This window comes from Hyla sarda, chromosome 9 (genome assembly GCF_029499605.1).
Source record: "Hyla sarda isolate aHylSar1 chromosome 9, aHylSar1.hap1, whole genome shotgun sequence".
In the NCBI taxonomy this organism is placed as follows: Eukaryota; Metazoa; Chordata; class Amphibia; order Anura; family Hylidae; genus Hyla; species Hyla sarda.
The window spans coordinates 7,087,266-7,106,264 of NC_079197.1; the positions used below are offsets into that span (position 1 = coordinate 7,087,266).

The window sequence follows — 18,999 nt, forward strand, 5'->3', positions numbered from 1 at the left end:
CCTCCTCCTCCTCCTCTCTGTTGCCCCCCTCCTCCTCTCTGTTGCTCCTCCTCCTCCTCTCTGTTGCCCCCCTCCTCCTCTCTGTTGCCCCCCTCCTCCTCCTCCTCCTCTCTGTTGGCCCCCCCTCCTCCTCCTCCTCCTCTCTGTTGCCCCCCCTCCTCCTCCTCCTCTCTGTTGCCCCCCCTCCTCCTCCTCTCTGTTGCCCCCCCTCCTCCTCCTCCTCTCTGTTGCCCCCCCTCCTCCTCCTCCTCTCTGTTGCCCCCCCTCCTCCTCCTCCTCTCTGTTGCCCCCTCCCCTCCTCCTCCTCTCTGTTGCCCCCCCTCCTCCTCCTCCTCCTCTCTGTTGCCCCCCTCCTCCTCCTCTCTGTTCCCCCCCTCCTCCTCCTCTCTGTTGCCCCCCCTCCTCCTCTCTGTTGCCCCCCCTCCTCCTCTCTGTTGCCCCCCCTTCCTCCTCTCTGTTGCCCCCCCTCCTTCTCCTCCTCTCTGTTGCCCCCCCTCCTTCTCCTCCTCTCCTGTTGCCCCCCCTCCTCCTCCTCTCTGTTGCCCCCCTCCTCCTCCTCCCCTCTCTGTTGCCCCCCCTCCTCCTCCTCCTCTGTTGCCCCCCTCCTCCTCCTCCTCCTCTCTGTTGCCCCCCTCCTCCTCCTCCTCTCTGTTGCCCCCCCCCTTCTCCTCCTCCTCTCTGTTGCCCCCTCCTCCTCCTCCTCTCTGTTGCCCCCCCTCCTCCTCCTCCTCTCTGTTGCCCCCCCTCCTTCTCCTCCTCTCTGTTGCCCCCCCTCCTCCTCCTCCTCCTCTCTGTTGCCCCACCCTCCTCCTCCTCCTCTCTGTTGCCCCCCCCCCCTCCTCCTCCTCCTCTCTGTTGCCCCCCCCCTCCTCCTCTCTGTTGCCCCCCTTCCTCCTCTCTGTTGCCCCCCCCTCCTCCTCCTCCTCTCTGTTGCCCCCCTCCTCCTCCTCTCTGTTGCCCCCCCCCTCCTCCTCCTCCTCTCTGTTGGCCCCCCCCCCTCCTCCTCCTCCTCTCTGTTGCCCCCCCCCTCCTCCTCCTCTCTGTTGCCCCCCCCCCATCCTCCCTCCTCCTCCTCTCTGTTGCCCCCCCCCCCCTCCTCCTCCTCCTCTCTGTTGCCCCCCCCCCTCCTCCTCCTCCTCCTCTCTGTTGCCCCCCCCCCTCCTCCTCCTCTCTGTTGCCCCCCCCCCCTCCTCCTCCTCTCTGTTGCCCCCCCCCCTCCTCCTCCTCTCTGTTGCCCCCCCCCCCTCCTCCCCTCCTCTCTGTTGCCCCCCCCCTCCTCCTCCTCTCTGTTGCCCCCCCCCTCCTCCTCCTCTCTGTTGCCCCCCCTCCTCCTCCTCCTCCTCCTCCTCCTCCTCCTCCTCCTCTCTGTTGCCCCCCCTCCTCCTCCTCCCTCTCTGTTGCCCCCCCTCCTCCTCCTCCTCTCTGTTGCCCCCCTCCTCCTCCCCCTCCTCCTCCCCCTCCTCCTCTCTGTTGCCCCTCCTCCTCCTCCTCCTCTCTGTTGCCCCTCCTCCTCCTCTCCTCTCTGTTGCCCCCCTCCTCCTCCTCCTCCTCTCTGTTGCCCCCCTCCTCCTCCTCCTCCTCTCTGTTGCCCCCCCCCCCCCTCCTCCTCCTCTCTGTTGCCCCCCCCCCCTCCTCCTCCTCCTCCTCCTCCTCCTCCTCCTCCTCCTCCTCCTCCTCCTCCTCCTCCTCCTCCTCCTCCTCCTCCTCCTCCTCTCTGTTGCCCCCCCCCCCCCCCCCCCCCTCCTCTCTGTTGCCCCCCCCCCCCCCCCCCCTCCTCTCTGTTGCCCCCCCTCCTCCTCCGATCACACCCCCTTCTATCGGCTGCTGTTATTCATGGGGGCGGCCCCGGAAGTAGCCGTTCTTGATGCAGCCCTGTGATTGGTCAGTTTGCTATCATTCCGCGACCAGTGTGCGCGGGGCATCTCCAGTCATGTGACTAGTTTGTCAGGTGGGGGAGACGGAGAGGAGGCCGGAACGGATCGGTGTGTACGGGACGGATCGGTGTGTACGGGGCCGCCGGTAAGTGCGGGAGGAGGGTAGCGGCGGATGTCACCGTGTATTAGAGCTGTCACCGTACAGGAGAGATCTGTGATGTCCTGAGGACCAGATATTATAGTGAGGACGACGGGTCCGGGGCCAAGGGGCCCCCGCAACAACAACTTCCATAGACGTCCATAAGAAGCGGAAAGTGTCTGTAGGCTGCATAGTTATACACTGGCCACTTTATTAGGTACACCTTACTAGTACCGGGCTGGGCCCTTTTTATGTTCATTATTGGTGGCAAATTATCTACAAACATTTCTCCTCATATAGACCTGATGACATCACACAGATCATAAGGACATGATGACATCACACAGATCATATAGACATGATGACATCACACAGATCATAAGGACATGATGACATCATACAGATCATATGGACATGATGACACCACACAGTTCATATAGACATGATGATATCACACAGTTCATATAGACATGATGACATCACACAGTTCATATAGACATGATGACATCACACAGATCATATGGACATGATGACATCACACAGATCATAAGGACATGATGACATCACACAGATCATATGGACATGATGACATCACACAGATCATATAGACATGATGACATCACACAGATCATAAGGACATGATGACATCACACAGATCATATGGACATGATGACATCACACAGATCATATGGACATGATGACATCACACAGATCATAAGGACATGATGACATCACACAGATCATATGGACATGATGACATCACACAGATCATATAGACATGATGACATCACACAGATCATAAGGACATGATGACATCACACAGATCATAAGGACATGATGACATCACACAGATCATATGGACATGATGACATCACACAGTTCATATGGACATGATGACATCACACAGATCATATGGACATGATGACATCACACAGTTCATATGGACATGATGACATCACACAGTTCATATGGACATGATGACATCACACAGTTCATATGGACATGATGACATCACACAGTTCATATGGACATGATGACATCACACAGATCATATAGACATGATGACATCACACAGATCATATGGACATGATGACATCACACAGATCATAAGGACATGATGACATCACACAGATCATAAGGACATGATGACATCACACAGATCATAAGGACATGATGACATCACACAGATCATAAGGACATGATGACATCACACAGATCATAAGGACATGATGACATCACACAGATCATATGGACATGATGACATCACACAGATCATATAGACATGATGACATCACACAGTTCCTCCATACAGACATGATGACATCACACAGTTCCCCCATATAGACATGATGTCATCACACAGTTCCCCCATATAGACATGATGTCACCGCTGGAATGGAGACTCCTCAGACCAGACAACGTTCTTCCATCTTCTATTTAGCAGTTTTGGTTCCTGAGTGAATTGTTGCCTCAGTTTCCTATTCTTAGCTGACAGGAGGGGCCCCCGGTGTGGTCTTCTGCTGCTGTAGCCCATCTGCTTCTAGGTTGGACGTTTTTTGTTCTCAGAGATGGTATTCAGCAGATATTGGTTGTAACCAGTGGTTATTTGAGTTCATGTTGCCTTTCTGTCATCTCAGTCTGCCCATTCTCCTCTGACACCAACAAGGCATTTTCCTGCTCACTGGATAATTTATCTTTTTCCTGTGTAAATCCCAGAGATGATTGTGGGGAGAATCCCAGGAGATCAGAAGTTTGTGAAATCCTCAGAACAACATCCATGACATGTCCAGAGTCACTTAAAGGGCGTCTGTCATCAGTGTCGCCCTCATTAACTTGTAGTGCAGGCGATAGGGTTATAAAATGATACTTATCTTTCCCCCTTACCGCGCCTCCCCTCTAAGGTGACCCCTGGTGTTCTGGATAGGTTCATAATCCTGCTTAGTGCACAAGACCAGAGTACACGTCTCTTCCTTCCTACATCTTTATTCGAATTACTCCTTCTTGAGCCTCCTCTGCTGCAGAATGAAGCTCCACTCTCCTGCAAGTACCTGCAGCCTCTACACTGTAAAGGAGTACTCCGCTGCCAGACTTCTTATCCCCTATCCGAAGGATAGCTGTTAAAGGGGTACTCCGGTGGAAAACTTTTGAGCCACGCCCCCTCATGTCACGACTACGCCCCCTCTATTCAGGTCTACCGACACGCCCCCTCCCATAGACATGAATGGAGGGGGCGTGGTCGTGACATCACAATCATGGCCTCCGGCCCCGAGCGATCTGAACCAAAATGTTCAGAACACTGGAGTACCCCTTTAAGGGTACGTTCAGACGAGCGGATTTACAGCGTATTTTATGTTGCAGATCTGCCGCTGAAGGACCGCTGTAGGCTACCTTTACATGTGCCTGCTCGGAGCAGCAATACGCCGCTACGTGCAGACACACTGAAGCCATGTGCGAGTCGCCGTGCATGCGCGGTGTACGTGCAATCATCGCGGGCGCTCCCCCTGCTCTAAGAGCTAGGCTGAGAGCTGCCGCGATGTGCGAGTATACTGCACATGCGCACGGCGACTCGCACATCGCCGCTCGGAGCAGGCACATGTGAAGGCAGCATACAGAGGTCCTTCAGCTTCGCATCCGCAGATAAATCCGCATGCAAAATCCGCTCATCTGAACGTTCCCTAAACGGGTATTCCAGGAAATGTTTTTTATTTGACTATGCTACAGGGGCTGTAAAGTTAGTGTAGTGCTTAATATAGTGTCTGTACCTGTGTGTTACGGTTTTCTCACAAATCTGTAATTTTCACCCCAATATTTATTTTTACCAGCATACAAATTGACTGATTTTTCCCAGGTTGCAATGCGGCCGAGACCTGACATCACTAGTCATCTGATGACAGGGAGCCGGTCTGCTTCAATGGGTGGAGGGATCGCTTGGTGGGAGAGATATCAATCTGCAACTAAAGCAACAGCCGTCAGCCCCCTCCCATAGACTTGCATTTAGGGGGCGGATTTAGGGTGTGACGTCATGAGGGGGCTGGGCTATGACGTCATGAGGGGGCTGGGCTATGACGTCACAAGCTCCTGGTGCCGGCTCCAGTGTTCGGAACACTTTGTCACAAACACTGAGCAGCGGAGTAACCCTTTAAATCCCCTATCTTCCCCATTCTGATACTCAATGTGAACCTATGAAGTTGTCTTGACCATGTCTACGTGCCTAAATGCACTGACTTTCTGCCATGTGATTGGCTGACTAGTTATTGTACAGATGTTACCTAATAAAGTGTCCAGTGAGTGTGTATGGAAGTATTCATTGCATAATACTGTGTGTCTGTATATATATATGTGTGTGTGGTTATGTCAATATATATTGTACAGTTTTGTCTCTATATACTGGGTGGTTATATGTCAGTATATACTGGGTGGTTATATGTCAGTATATACTGGGTGGTTATATGTCAGTATATACTGGGTGGTTATATGTCAGTATATACTGGGTGGTTATATGTCAGTATATACTGGGTGGTTATATGTCAGTATATACTGGGTGGTTATATGTCAGTATATACTGGGTGGTTATATGTCAGTATATACTGGGTGGTTATATGTCAGTATATACTGGGTGGTTATATGTCAGTATATACTGGGTGGTTATATGTCAGTATATACTGGGTGGTTATATGTCAGTATATACTGGGTGGTTATATGTCAGTATATACTGGGAGGTTATATGTCAGTATATACTGGGTGGTTATATGTAAGTATATACTGGGTGGTTATATGTAAGTATATACTGGGTGGTTATATGTCAGTATATACTGGGTGGTTATATGTCAGTATATACTGGGTGGTTATATGTCAGTATATACTGGGTGGTTATATGTCAGTATATACTGGGAGGTTATATGTCAGTATATACTGGGTGGCAATGTCAGTATATACTGGGTGGTTATATGTCAGTATATACTGCACAGTTTTGTCTCTATATACTGGGAGGTTATGGCTGCATACATTTCACTGTACTGTCTCTGTATACTCTATTGTTATATTTCTGTATACATTGTATTTCAATGTAACTGTATATAGTGAAAACCTTCCTGTGTTGTTCTCTGTTACTGTATATCAGTGGTCTTCAACCTGCGGACCTCCAGATGTGTCAAAACTACAACTCCCAGGCATGCTGGGAGTTGTAGTTTTGCAACATCTGGAGGTCCGCAGGTTAAAGACCACTGCTGTATATGATGCCTAGTAATGTTCTGTATGTTGGATGGGTATATTTCTGTATACATTGTATTTCTATGTACCTGTATATAGTGATAACCTGCCTGTGTTGTTCTCTGTATATGATGCCTAGTAATGTTCTGTATGTTGGATGGGTATATGTGTGTATACATTGCCTGGTAATTATATACAGTGACACTTTTACTTCCCTGCAGGGTATTGTATACAGTTATGGCTTTATATACAATGCTGAATGCGTCACTGTTTGCTGAAATGTCTGTATATCGTGCATTGAGAGGTGACACCGCTGTATATGGTGAAGGGTTTCTGGGCTGCTTAAAGTGAACCTGTCGTCAACAAAAACTTTTTATATAATGTAGCTAATACCGTTCTATGTATATTTTTGTCCCTGCAGCTACTGTCTGTGGTCTCTATGGGGAGACCAAATACAGGAAGTGAGGGCGGGACAAGTAGGGATCTGTGCAGGCTCCTGGCTTGTCAATCATCCTGATGTATGAGCCGGGGGCGTGTCATAGAGCTGCAGCGCACACTGTCCTGCTTTTTCTTAGTGCACAGAGCCCCGCTTGTCCCGCCCTCACTTCCTGTATTTGGTCTCCTCATAGAGACACACAGACAATAGCTGCAGGGACAGCATTTTTTCACACAAAAATATACACATTTTTTAACCAATGTATATTACAAATATACATATAATAGTATAATTTACATTATATAAAAAGTTTTTGTTGATGACAGGAACACTTTAAGTGAGTGCTGGGAGTTGTAGTTTTGCAACATCTGGAGGGCCACAGTTTGAAGCCCGCTCCTTTAATCCTTAGTGAAGACATTGATACCACTTGGACTTTGGCATCACTTACTGATTCATCTTTGTGTGTGACTTGTTCTGCATTGGGTATTTAAAGGGGTACTCCACTGGGGGGAAAAATAATAATAATAAAAAAAAAAAAATATATATATATATATATATATATATATATATATATATATATATATATATATATATATATATAGTTAAACAGATTTGTAAATTACTTCTATTTAAAAATCTTAATCCCTCCAGTACTTATTAGCTGCTGTATGCTCCACAGGAAGTTATTTTCTTTTAGAATTTCCTTGGTCTGACCACAGTGCTCTCTGCTGACACCTCTGTCCATTTTAGGAACTGTCCAGAGCAGGAGAGGTTTTCTATGGGATTTGCTCCTACTCTGGACAGTTCCTAAAATGGACAAAGGTGTCAGCAGAGAGCACTGTGGTGAAGCAGAAAGGAAAGTCAAAAATAAAAGAACTTCCTGTGGGACATACAGAAGCTGATAAGTACTGGAAGAATTAAGATTTTTAAATAGAAGTAATTTACAAATCTGTTTAACTTTCTGGCACCAGATGAATTAAAAATGTTTTCCAAGGAAGTACCCCTTTAAGCTTAACTCAACAATTCGGTAACATTGGAATAGGAAAATACCTTGCACCCCGCTGCTGTACATATTGCACACAAATCCTGCTTAGGCCCAATGTACTGAGCTCTCCAGTGAGGTCCTGTAGATCAGTGTTTCCCAACCAGGGGGCCTCCAGTTGTTGCAAAACTACGACTCCGGGCATGTTAGGAGTTGTAGTTTAGCAACAGCTGCAGGCACACTGGTCTGGAAACACTGCCGTAGATTGTAGTCGCCTATGCAGGATTACCCACAATTCTTTGTTACATCTTATATTACTAGAGCAAATTAGGTTCCTCTGTTATGTATATTATGGAGTATTTTGGAGTATTTATCATTAGGTTTGGCTGAGCTTTATTCTTCTTTTATTTGTTGCAATGGTTTTCTATCTCATATCTATCTATCTCATATCTATCTATCTCATATCTATCTATCTATCTCATATCTATCTATCTATCTCATATCTATCTATCTATCTCATATCTATCTATCCATCTCATATCTATCTATCCATCTCATATCTATCCATCTCATATCTATCTCATATCTATCTATCTCATATCTATCTATCTATCTCATATCTATCTATCTCATATCTATCTCATATCTATCTATCTCATATCTATCTATCTATCTCATATCTATCTATCTCATATCTATCTCATATCTATCTATCTCATATCTATCTATCTATCTCATATCTATCTATCTCATATCTATCTCATATCTATCTATCCATCTCATATCTATCCATCTCATATCTATCTCATATCTATCTCATATCTATCTATCTCATATCTATCTATCTATCTCATATCTATCTATCTATCTCATATCTATCTATCTATCTCATATCTATCTATCTCATATCTATCTATCTCATATCTATCTATATATCTATCTCATATCTATCTATATATCTATCTCATATCTATCTATCTCATATCTATCTATCTCATATCTAGCTATCTCATATCTATCTATCTCATATCTAGCTATCTATCTCATATCTATCTATCTATCTCATATCTATCTATCTATCTATCTCATATCTATCTATCTATCTCATATCTATCTATCTATCTCATATCTATCTATCTATCTATCTATCTATCTATCTATCTCATATCTATCTATCTATCTATCTATCTATCTATCTCTCTCATATCTATCTATCTCTCTCATATCTATCTATCTCTCTCATATCTATCTATCTCTCTCATATCTATCTATCTCTCTCATATCTATCTATCTCTCTCATATCTATCTATCTCTCTCATATCTATCTATCTCTCTCATATCTATCTATCTATCTCTCTCTCCTATCTATCTATCTCTCTCCTATCTATCTATCTAGAAAAAAGAAAAATAGCAGCACACAGGTACTTCGGTGAAAAAAATGTGGTGTTTATTCACCCATCATCAGAGGCGACGTTTCGGGTGCCTCTCGCAGCCATTGTCAAGCTTGAGAGACGGCCGAAACGTTGCTCTGGCACAAGTGCTGCTGTGTTTTTATTGTGGATATCGAGTGAGCTGTTGGTCCGGGCTCTTATCAATAGCACTTCATACCTATAGCCATTACTTCATACCGCTGCTGCCGTCTTGTTTGGAGTATGTGTGTGTATATATATATTTATAACTTCTAAAGCTTTTGACTATATGATTGTTTTAGTAAATTTCCCCCATGGAGTCATCTGCCCCCACTATTTGCCATAGCTGTAGCCACAAAGCGTCTGGTTGTCCTTGCTTTACTGCAGTGGGTCCTCGGCTGTTGCAAAACAACAATTACTAGAATGTCTTGGCAGCATGCAGCTTCTAGGGCCTGCTGGGAGTTGTAGTTTTTCTTTAGCGTGTTGAGTTGCTGCCTTATATTGTTTCCTCCCCTCTGTAGGGCTGGCAGGAGTGCGGACATTGTCATGTGACATCCACAGGCGATAAGTGTTTGTTGGTACGATGCCACCCGAATCGGTTCAGCGTGTGTTCATTATTTGTGGAGGAATGTGAAGGACTGAGCGATGAATAACCGAAAGAGAACAAATGTTATAGAACAATTACTTAGGCCGGGTTCACACCACGTTTTTACAGTTTCCCGTATCAGGTTTTTGATGAAAAACGGATTCCTCAAAACCTGACTAAACTGTATCCAAACGCGTGGACAAATTTTAACCTGTATACGGTTTGAAAAATGATGTCCGGTTGCATCCGCTTTTTTATGAAAAAAAAAAAATGTATGCGTTTTTAACTTTTCACTCCATTATGAATAAAGTTTCACTTGTTTGATTGAAATTCCAAGAAAAAAACTGTGCAAAGTTAAAAACCGGATGGAACCGTATGCACATACGGTTCCCATTGACTCCCATGTAAAAAAAAAAAAAAAAAAACTATACAGCTTAATACAGTTTTCTCCCGGACCAAAAATCGGGGGGAAAATCGGGGGGAAAAAAACGGACAAAACCGTACAGGATGCATCGTTTCGCATACGGTTTCTCAATGGAGAGTCAATGTATACGGTTTTTAATATGGTTCTGTACGGTTTTCACATTGAAAACGTATACGGGAACTATATTGCAAAAACGTGGTGTGAATGCAGCCTAACAATCGGCACCCAGGGGAGGGGTGCACGGTCACATGACATAAACCACTTGGCTTTTAATGTGGAAACCGTGCTGATTTACAAATAAATAATCACCCATTGACTTTATTGGGAGACATGGTGCCGCGCCGAAAAAGAAGTGACACGTATGGGGCCTGTCTCTCCCTGTGCATGGAGCGGCCTATGAGCATGCTGGAGCTCTGTACAGACAGAGCTATACAGGGGAAACTCCAAAAATTATAATATCCTGCAAAGTTTATTTATTTCAGTAATGCAACTTAAAGGGTTACTCCGCTGCTCAGCGTTTGGAACAAACTGTTGCGAACCCTGGAGCCAGCGCCGGGAGCTTGTGACATCATAGCCCCGCCCCCTCATGACATCACACCCTGCCCCCTCAATGCAAGTCTATGGGAGGGGGCGAGAAGAATGTCACGCCCCCTCCCATAGACTTGCATTGAGGGGGCAGGGCTATGACGTAACGAGTTCCCAGCTCCAGCATTCGGAACAGTTTGTTCCAAACGCTGAACAGCGGAGTACCCCTTTAAGTCCAGGGTCAACGCATCCGTCTACCAGCAGATTTTGGAGCACTTTGTGCTTCCTTTCCTGTAAGGGTGCGTTCACACGCCCTTTGTTTTGGCAGGTTTCCCGCTGCGTATTTGAAAGGGGCGGGCTCTTCTTGGCTGTCCATAGCAGATTTTCCACAGCAGAATTTATGCTGCGGAAAATCCGCCGCAGTTCCTACTGACTTCATTAGGGCTTGCAGCGGATTTTCCGCAGCGTAAATTCCTCCGTGGAAAATCTGCTGCGGACAGCCAAGAAAAGAGCCCGTCCCCTTTCAAATACGCAGCGGAAAAGCCGCAAAAACAAAGAGCGTGTGAACGCACCCTAAAGTTGCATTAAAAACTTTTGCACATTATTCAAATTTTTTGAGTTTCACCTGTATAGATATGAGAGATAGATAGATAGATAGATAGATAGATGAGAATCAAGATAGATAGAAAGGAAGATTGCTAGATGTGATCTAGGACAGATGGACATTCTCCTACCTGACACAGGTGAATGGGAGCGGACAGACTATCTCCTCTGTACTGAGCACAGGACTTGAGGTGCAGCACCTAAAATGTTCCCCCAGGGAACTGGTAGCATTTTATAACTTATATTTATAATTCTGCTTTGCAAGCACCATTTTTAATTTGCAGTTCTCCCAGAGCTGGCAGGTTGCTAGCCTTGCAGACACAGGACACATCTGAGCTGATTTTTATAGGAAAAGACTGAGTACTCGGCGATGCCCGGATTTTCCTTCCTAATCCTTGTTGTGGAGGAAAATCAACAGCGGAAGCTTTTGACCTTCTATCCCGTCCTCACAAATGGGGGTAGTTAAGGGTTAAATGAACTATCCTATATTTTTAGTGGACATATAAGTAACATGTGACCAAGTATTATGGAAATATCTCCAGCCGTTTGGAAGTTATGCAGTAACATATATTTCCCATAGACTTGTATGGGACTTTAAACATAAACCCCGCCCCTGGCAAATGGGGGTGAGTAAGGGTTAAATTTACCTATCCTATGTTTGTTGGTGACATATAAGTAACAAATTTCATGTTAATATCTTTAGCCTTTTAAGCGTGATGTTGGAACATACATACATACATACATACATATACACATATATATATATATATATATATATATATATATATATATATATATATACACATACACACACACACACACATATACATTGGGGGAGATTTATCAAAACTTGTCCAGAGGAAAAGTTGCCGAGTTGCCCATAGCAACCAATGAAAGAAGCGATCTGATTGGTTGCTATAGGCAACTCCGCAATCAGATTGCTTCTTTCATTGGTTGCTATGGGCAACTCGGCAACTTTTCCTCTGGACAAGTGGACAAGTTTTGATAAATCTCCCCATTGAGATAGATATATATATATATATATATATATATATATATATATATATATATATATATATATTTGAGCGGCAAGAAGAGGAAAAGGTTTGCTTAAAGGAGAAAGAAGCATTTTTGTTTAATAAGATCAATTACTATTAATCTATGCAAAGTTTGTTCCACTGCTGCTGTATACTGCTGAGTGTCGACACAACAAATAAACACCAGACAAAATGTTGGTATATATATCTCCTTCTCAGCAGAAGTTTAGCTCACACTGGCTAAGGAGCTGTCCCAAGGAGTTCTGTTTATTATACGGAAGTACATTGGTTTTTACATTTGAGAAAAAAGGGAGGTTAGTTATCACGTCAAAATCATCATGTTATACTATGATTGGTTATTTGAGTGTTGCGTCGGTATATATTAGCATATTAAGCATTCATTTCTTTCTTAGCCATAGGTCACTATTCTACCGGAAAATTCCGCTTGTATCTGTCCTTCTGCACAGTTTTTTTTCTTCAAATGTTTTATGTTTTGCCTCTAACTTCCAACTTCTTCTTTATCTTGCTTCTTTTGGCCTCGTCCCAAGATCTTCATTTTAGTTACAAGCAAATAGCAGGCTGATATGTCTCATAAGGAAAATAATGTTTTTCTGCAGCATATTAGCATATATATATATATATATATATATATATATATATATATATATATATAGATCAATAATCAAAATCATAATGGTCATCCTTATGAACACTATCCTGGCCAATGGCTTTATTCAGGAAAAGGGTATAAGATGTGTGACGTGACGGCACATAAAGATACCGCTGTAATAGAAGAGCGATACCCATCCATCTTTTTGGGTTAAGAGCTTTCTTTTTTTGTCGCTGAAAAGTGTTTGCAAATGTTTTATATAAATAAATCTTGTCCTTGGCAGACAGTATAGTCCAGTTGTTCCCAACCAGTATGCCTCCAGCTGTTTCAAAACTACAACCCCCAGCATGCCTGGACAGCCTTCGGCTGTCCAGGCATGCTGGGGGTTGTAGTTTTGAAACAGCTGGAGGCACACTGATTGCAAAACACTCATATAAGGTAACATCAATGCACCATAATATGGTAATTTAGTCTTGACATTTTAACCCTGAGACACCAGGGCTCTCTGTACAGTCCTGTGCTGGTGACCGTACTCATGTCACATGCTCATATTCACATGCTGCAGATCTTTTTTTGCAGTTTTTCCCTATTAAAGGGGTACTCCGGGGAAAACTATTTTTATAAATTTTTTCAATCAACTGGTGCCTGAAAGTTAGATAGATTTGTAAATTACTTAATTACTGTAATTAAAAAAAAATCTTAGTCCTTCCAGTACTTATCAGCTGCTGTATGTTCCACAGGAAGTTATTTTCTTTTTGAATTTCCTTTCTGTCTGACCCCAGTGCTCTCTGCTGACCTCTGCTGTCCATGTTAGGAACTGTCCAGAGCAGGAGCAAATCCCCATAGAAAACCTCTCCTGCTCTGGACAGTTCCAAAAATAGACAGAGGTGTCAGCAGAGAGCACTGCGGTCAGACAGAAAGGAAATTCAAAAAGAAAAGAACTTCCTGTGGAGCATACGGCAGCTGATAAGTACTGGAAGGATTAAGATTTTTAAATAGAAGTAATTTACAAATCTGTCTAACTTTCTGGCACCAGTAGATTTAAAAGAGATAATAATGCAAAAAAAAAAAGATAAATTCCACCGGAGTACCCCTTTAACTTCAAAAGGGAAGTCGAAATCTGCAGCATGTGAACATAACCTTACAGTAGGTCAGATTATAAGGCAGGTGGTGACCTGTCCTCAGGTAAGTGTATCTGTTCTTCCTTACTAACACGTGTGGTCCTGGTTAACCACTGTCCCTGCTCTCCTTTCTGTCTCCTGCCTTCATTGCTGACCCTTACCCTAGTTGTGGACTTTCCTTCCCATAATGCCTGATCTGCAGTCTTCACTCATGCAGCCCTTACAGGAGGTAGGTCCCTTTATCTCCGCTCTGTCTGTGGAAACATCAGTTCTCCTATTTCTTGTGCAGGCCATCAGATATCACCCTCTTTAAAGGGGTACTCCGGTGGAAAAAAAATTTTTTTTATTTATTTTTTTTTTAAATCAACTGGTGTTAAAAAGTTAAACGGATTTGTAAATGACTTCTATTAAAAAAAAATCTTAATCCTTCCAGTACTTATTAGCTGCTGAATACTACAAAGGAAATTCTTTTCGAATTTATTTTTCTGTCTGTCCACAGTGCTCTCTGCTGACACCTGAACTGTCCTGAGCAGGGGGAAATCCCCATAGCAAAACTATGCTGCTCTGGACAGTTCCTGACACGGACAGAGGTGTCAGCAGAGAGCACAGTGGACAGACAGAAAAGTAATCCAAAAAGAAAAGAATTTGCTCTCCAGTATTCAGCAGCTAATAAGTACTGGAAGGATTAAGATTTTTTAATAGAAGTAATTTACAAATCTGTAGAACTTTTTGGCACCAGTTGATTTAAAAAAAAGTTTTCCACCGGAGTACCCCTTTAACCTAACAGGAGATATAAGTAGCTGCCAAGCTCATAGGGCGCTGCTTCTCTCTGCGGAGTTAGGTTACAATCCAGCTTGTCAATTTGTCCTGACGTTAAGGGACATTATTATCGGGTGCTGTAAAGTTGGCAGAGCCCCCACTAAGTTCTTGTTGGTGTTTAGGTGCTGAGACCTCTCTAGTTGGTAAAGATCCTGTCTGCTTCATTTGGGAGAGGTGAAAAGTAAATGTTACCTGTAGGTTTGTATTCACACAGAACTTTTTTTTTTATTTATTTATTTTTATTTTTTTATTTTTTTCATCTTTTCTTATTTTTTTTATTTTGTAGGGATGTTTATATACCAGTGCTGATACTTCTATTTAAAGGGGTACTCCGGTGGAATTTATTTATTTATTTTTTTTTAAAATGAACTGGTGCCAGAAAGTTAAACAGATTTGTGAATTACTTTTATTAAAACAATCTTAATCCTTACAGTACTTATTAGCTGCTGAATACTGCTGAGGAAATTCTTTTCTTTTTGGGCAACAGAGCTCTCTGCTGACATCACGAGCACAGTGCTCTCTTCTGATGCCTCTGTCCATTTTGAGAACTGTCCAGAGCAGGAGAAAATCCCCATAGCAAACATATGCTGCTCTGGACAGTTCCCAAAATGGACAGAGATGTCAGCAGAGAGCACTGGGGTCGTGATGTCAGCAGAGAGCTCTGTGTTCCAAAAAGAAAATCATTTCCTCTGTTGTATTCTGAAGCTAATAAGTACTGAAAGGGTTCAGATTTTTTTAATCGAAGTAATTTACAAATCTGTTTAACTTTCTGGCACCAGTTCATTTGAAAAAAAACAAAACAAAAAAAAAAAACAGCCAACGGCTGTCCGGGCATGTTGGGAGTTGTAGTTTTGCAACAGCTGGAGGCACCCCTGGTTGGGACACACTAACCTATACTATATACTACTATATAGTCCAACATGCTGGGATTTGTAGTTTTCATTTGGGCCAGCTGCAGAACCCAAGGCTGTATCAGGGCATGCTGGGAGTTGTAGTTAGTAACTAACTGCAACTCCCGAATTTAATGGAAAAAAAAAAAAAGTCACTTCGAAACAAAACTAGTACCGTTAAAATAACTACAGATGCAAGTACATGGTCGGTCTTCACCTCTCCCAAATCAAGACAAAGGGATAGACCATTGAGCATTGTTCCCCAATCTGTGGCTCCCATCATGTCCCATCAGCCTTCGTCCGTTAGGCATGCTGGGAGTTGTAGTTTTGCAACAGCTGGAGGCACCCCGGTTGGGAAACGCTGGGCTAGAGAGCCACAGGTTTGGGAACACTGCTGTAGAGCAGTATTTCCCAACTAGTGCACCTCCAGCTGTTGCAAAACTACAACTCCCAGCATGCCTAGACATCCGGTTTTGTAGCAGATGGGGGCGCACTGGTTTGGAATCACTGCTGTAGGGCATCACAGCCCCTTTGCACTGTTAGTGGGGGTGGTCTTGGTGTCAGGACCCCGTCAATGCTATAGATATACATCAGACGGATGTGCACATTATTTCCTCCTTTCAGCAGTGTTTATTGGGTTCTTTGTGTTATTGCTGCGTTGTTTTGCCGGTTGTGTTGTGACATCGGATTGTGCAATGTTTTTTTTTTTTCCTTCTTTTTTTTCACTTTTATAGTGCAAAGTTCCTTTATTTTATGTTTTGTCCTAGCACGGTTACAATGATTTTATTTTTTTTATTTTTTTTTTTGTGGAATTTATGTTGTAACCCTTTCTGCTCAGTTCACCTTGCGAGGTTTACTCATATGCGGTGTTGTCGTGCACTGTTCACCATTACTTTTTTTTTGTATTCCAGCCTTCATCTTACAGGTAAATGTTGAAAAATAAAAGCAAGCCAAGCGCCTGATCCATTCTTTATTTTTATTTTAGTTTTTTGGGGGGGTGGGGATTATTCTGCGAGGAATTTCTGTAGTGTGAACAAGCCCTTAGGGCTGTGTTTTCCAACCGGTTTGCCTCTAGCTGTTGGGGCATGCTTGGAGTTGTAGTTTTGCAACAGCTGGAGGCACCCTATTACTATTGTGCACAGTGTTGCTCTATTGCATGCATTCATAAGTGACCACAACTTTGGAGGCACATTTAAAGGGGTACTTTTTTAAATCAACAGGTGCCAGAAAGTTAAACAGATTTGTAAATTACTTCTATTAAAAAAATCTTAATCTTTCCAGTACTAATTAGCTGCTGAATACTACAGAGGAAATTATTTTCTTTTTGGAACACAGAGCTCTCTGCTGACATCATGACCACAGTGCTCTCTGCTGACATCTCTGTCCATTTTATGAACTGTCCAGAGCAGGAGAAAATCCCTATAGACATAAACATATGCTGCTCTGGACAGTTCCTAAAATGGAGAGCTGTGTGTTCCAAAAAGAAAATAATGGTCTCTGTAGTATTCAGCAGCTAATAAGTACTGGAAGGATTAAAGGGGTATTCCAGGCCAAAACTTTTTTTTATATATCAACTTGCTCCGGAAAGTTAAATAGATTTGTAAATTACTTACTATTAAAAAATCTTAATCCTTCCAATAGTTATTAGCTTCTGAAGTTGAGTTGTTGTTTTCTGTCTAACTGCTCTCTGATGACTCGCGTCCCGGGAGCTGTACAGTTCCTATGGGGATATTCTCCCATCATGCACAGCTCCCGGGACGTGACATCATCATTGAGCAGTTAGACAGAAAACTTCAGAAGCTAATAACTATTGGAAGGATTAAGATTTTTTTAATAGAAGTATTTTACAAATCTGTTTAACTTTCCGGAGCCAGTATATATATATATATATATATATATATATATAAAAGGTTTTGCCTTGAATACCCCTTTAAGATTTTTTTAATAGAAGTAACTTACAAATCTGTTTAACTTTCTGGCACCAGTTGATAAAAAATAAAAAAAAATATTTCAATGTAAATTGCCTGTTCTCACTTGTGCACATGTAGGTACAGGTATCTTAAAGGCGTTATCCAGGAATAAAAAAACAAAGCTAACTTCTTCCAAAAACATTGCCACACCTGTCCTCAGGTTGTATGTGGTATTACAACTTGGTTCCCTTCACTTCAATGTAACTGAGCAGTAATCACAAACACAACCTGAGGACAGAAGTGGTGCTGTCTTTTCAGGATAACCCATTTGAGGCTGAGTTCTTATTGTTTTGTTATTATTTTTATATTCGTGATCGAGGGAAAAAATGTATTGCAAAAATGCCTAAATTTTTACCACGCACTGCGTTTTTGTGATGTGATCATCTTTTTCCAATAAACACCTCACAAAACGACAGCGATTTGCATATTTTTTAAAGATATATAATTATTTTATTTATTTATCCTTCCTGTAAGATTGGACCAGGGAATATTCATGGTGTAGGGCAGTGGTTCTCAACCTGGGGTACAAGCACTTAGCCGTTCTCTCCAGGGGGTACATGAAAAAAAAATCAGTAATGGCCACAGCCACTGGTTACTGGTCTGGACCACTATGAAAGAAATGATCGGCTGAGGTCACTGCACCGAGGAGCAGGAGGACGGCAAAGGGGAAGCGCGGGCACTGGGCGGCTATGGGCAGGAACTACCATTAGCTTTGTTGCTGAACAGTATGGCAGCCTACAGCTATATATGAGGGTAGTCTGGGGGCCTACAGCTATATATGGGGGCAGTATGGCGGCCTACAGCTATATATGGGGGCAGTCTGGGGGCCTACAGCTATATATGGGGGGCAGTCTGGGGGCCTTCAACTATATATGGGGGCAGTCTGGGGGCCTACAACTATATATGGGGGCAGTCTGGGGGCCTACAGCTATATATGGGGGCAGTCTGGGGGCCTACAACTATATATGGGGGGCAGTCTGGGGGCCTACAGCTATATATGGGGCAGTCTGGGGGCCTACAGCTATATATGGGGGCAGTCTGGGGGCCTACAACTATATATGGGGGGCAGTCTGGGGGCCTTCAACTATATATGGGGGCAGTTTGGGGGCCTACAACTATATATGGGGGCAGTATGGCGGCCTACAGCTATATATGGGGCAGTCTGGGGGCCTACAACTATATATGGGGGCAGTATGGCGGCCTACAGCTATATATGGGGCAGTCTGGGGGCCTACAGCTATATATGGGGGCAGTCTGGGGGCCTACAACTATATATGGGGGCAGTCTGGGGGCCTACAACTATATATGGGGGGGCAGTCTGGGGGCCTACAGCTATATATGGGGCAGTCTGGGGGCCTACAACTA

At 43.7% G+C, this 18,999-nt stretch overlaps 1 protein-coding gene across 1 annotated transcript in view; it reads left to right on the plus strand.

Moving 5' to 3' along the window:
- Positions 1 to 1,886: 1,886 nt before the first annotated feature.
- PNPLA7 (patatin like phospholipase domain containing 7) overlaps positions 1,887 to 18,999 on the plus strand; it is a 197,610-nt gene continuing 180,497 nt past the window's right edge. Inside the window, 1 exon segment of the mRNA XM_056540343.1 lies at positions 1,887 to 2,019. The gene's annotated coding sequence lies outside the window, so the exon portion shown is untranslated.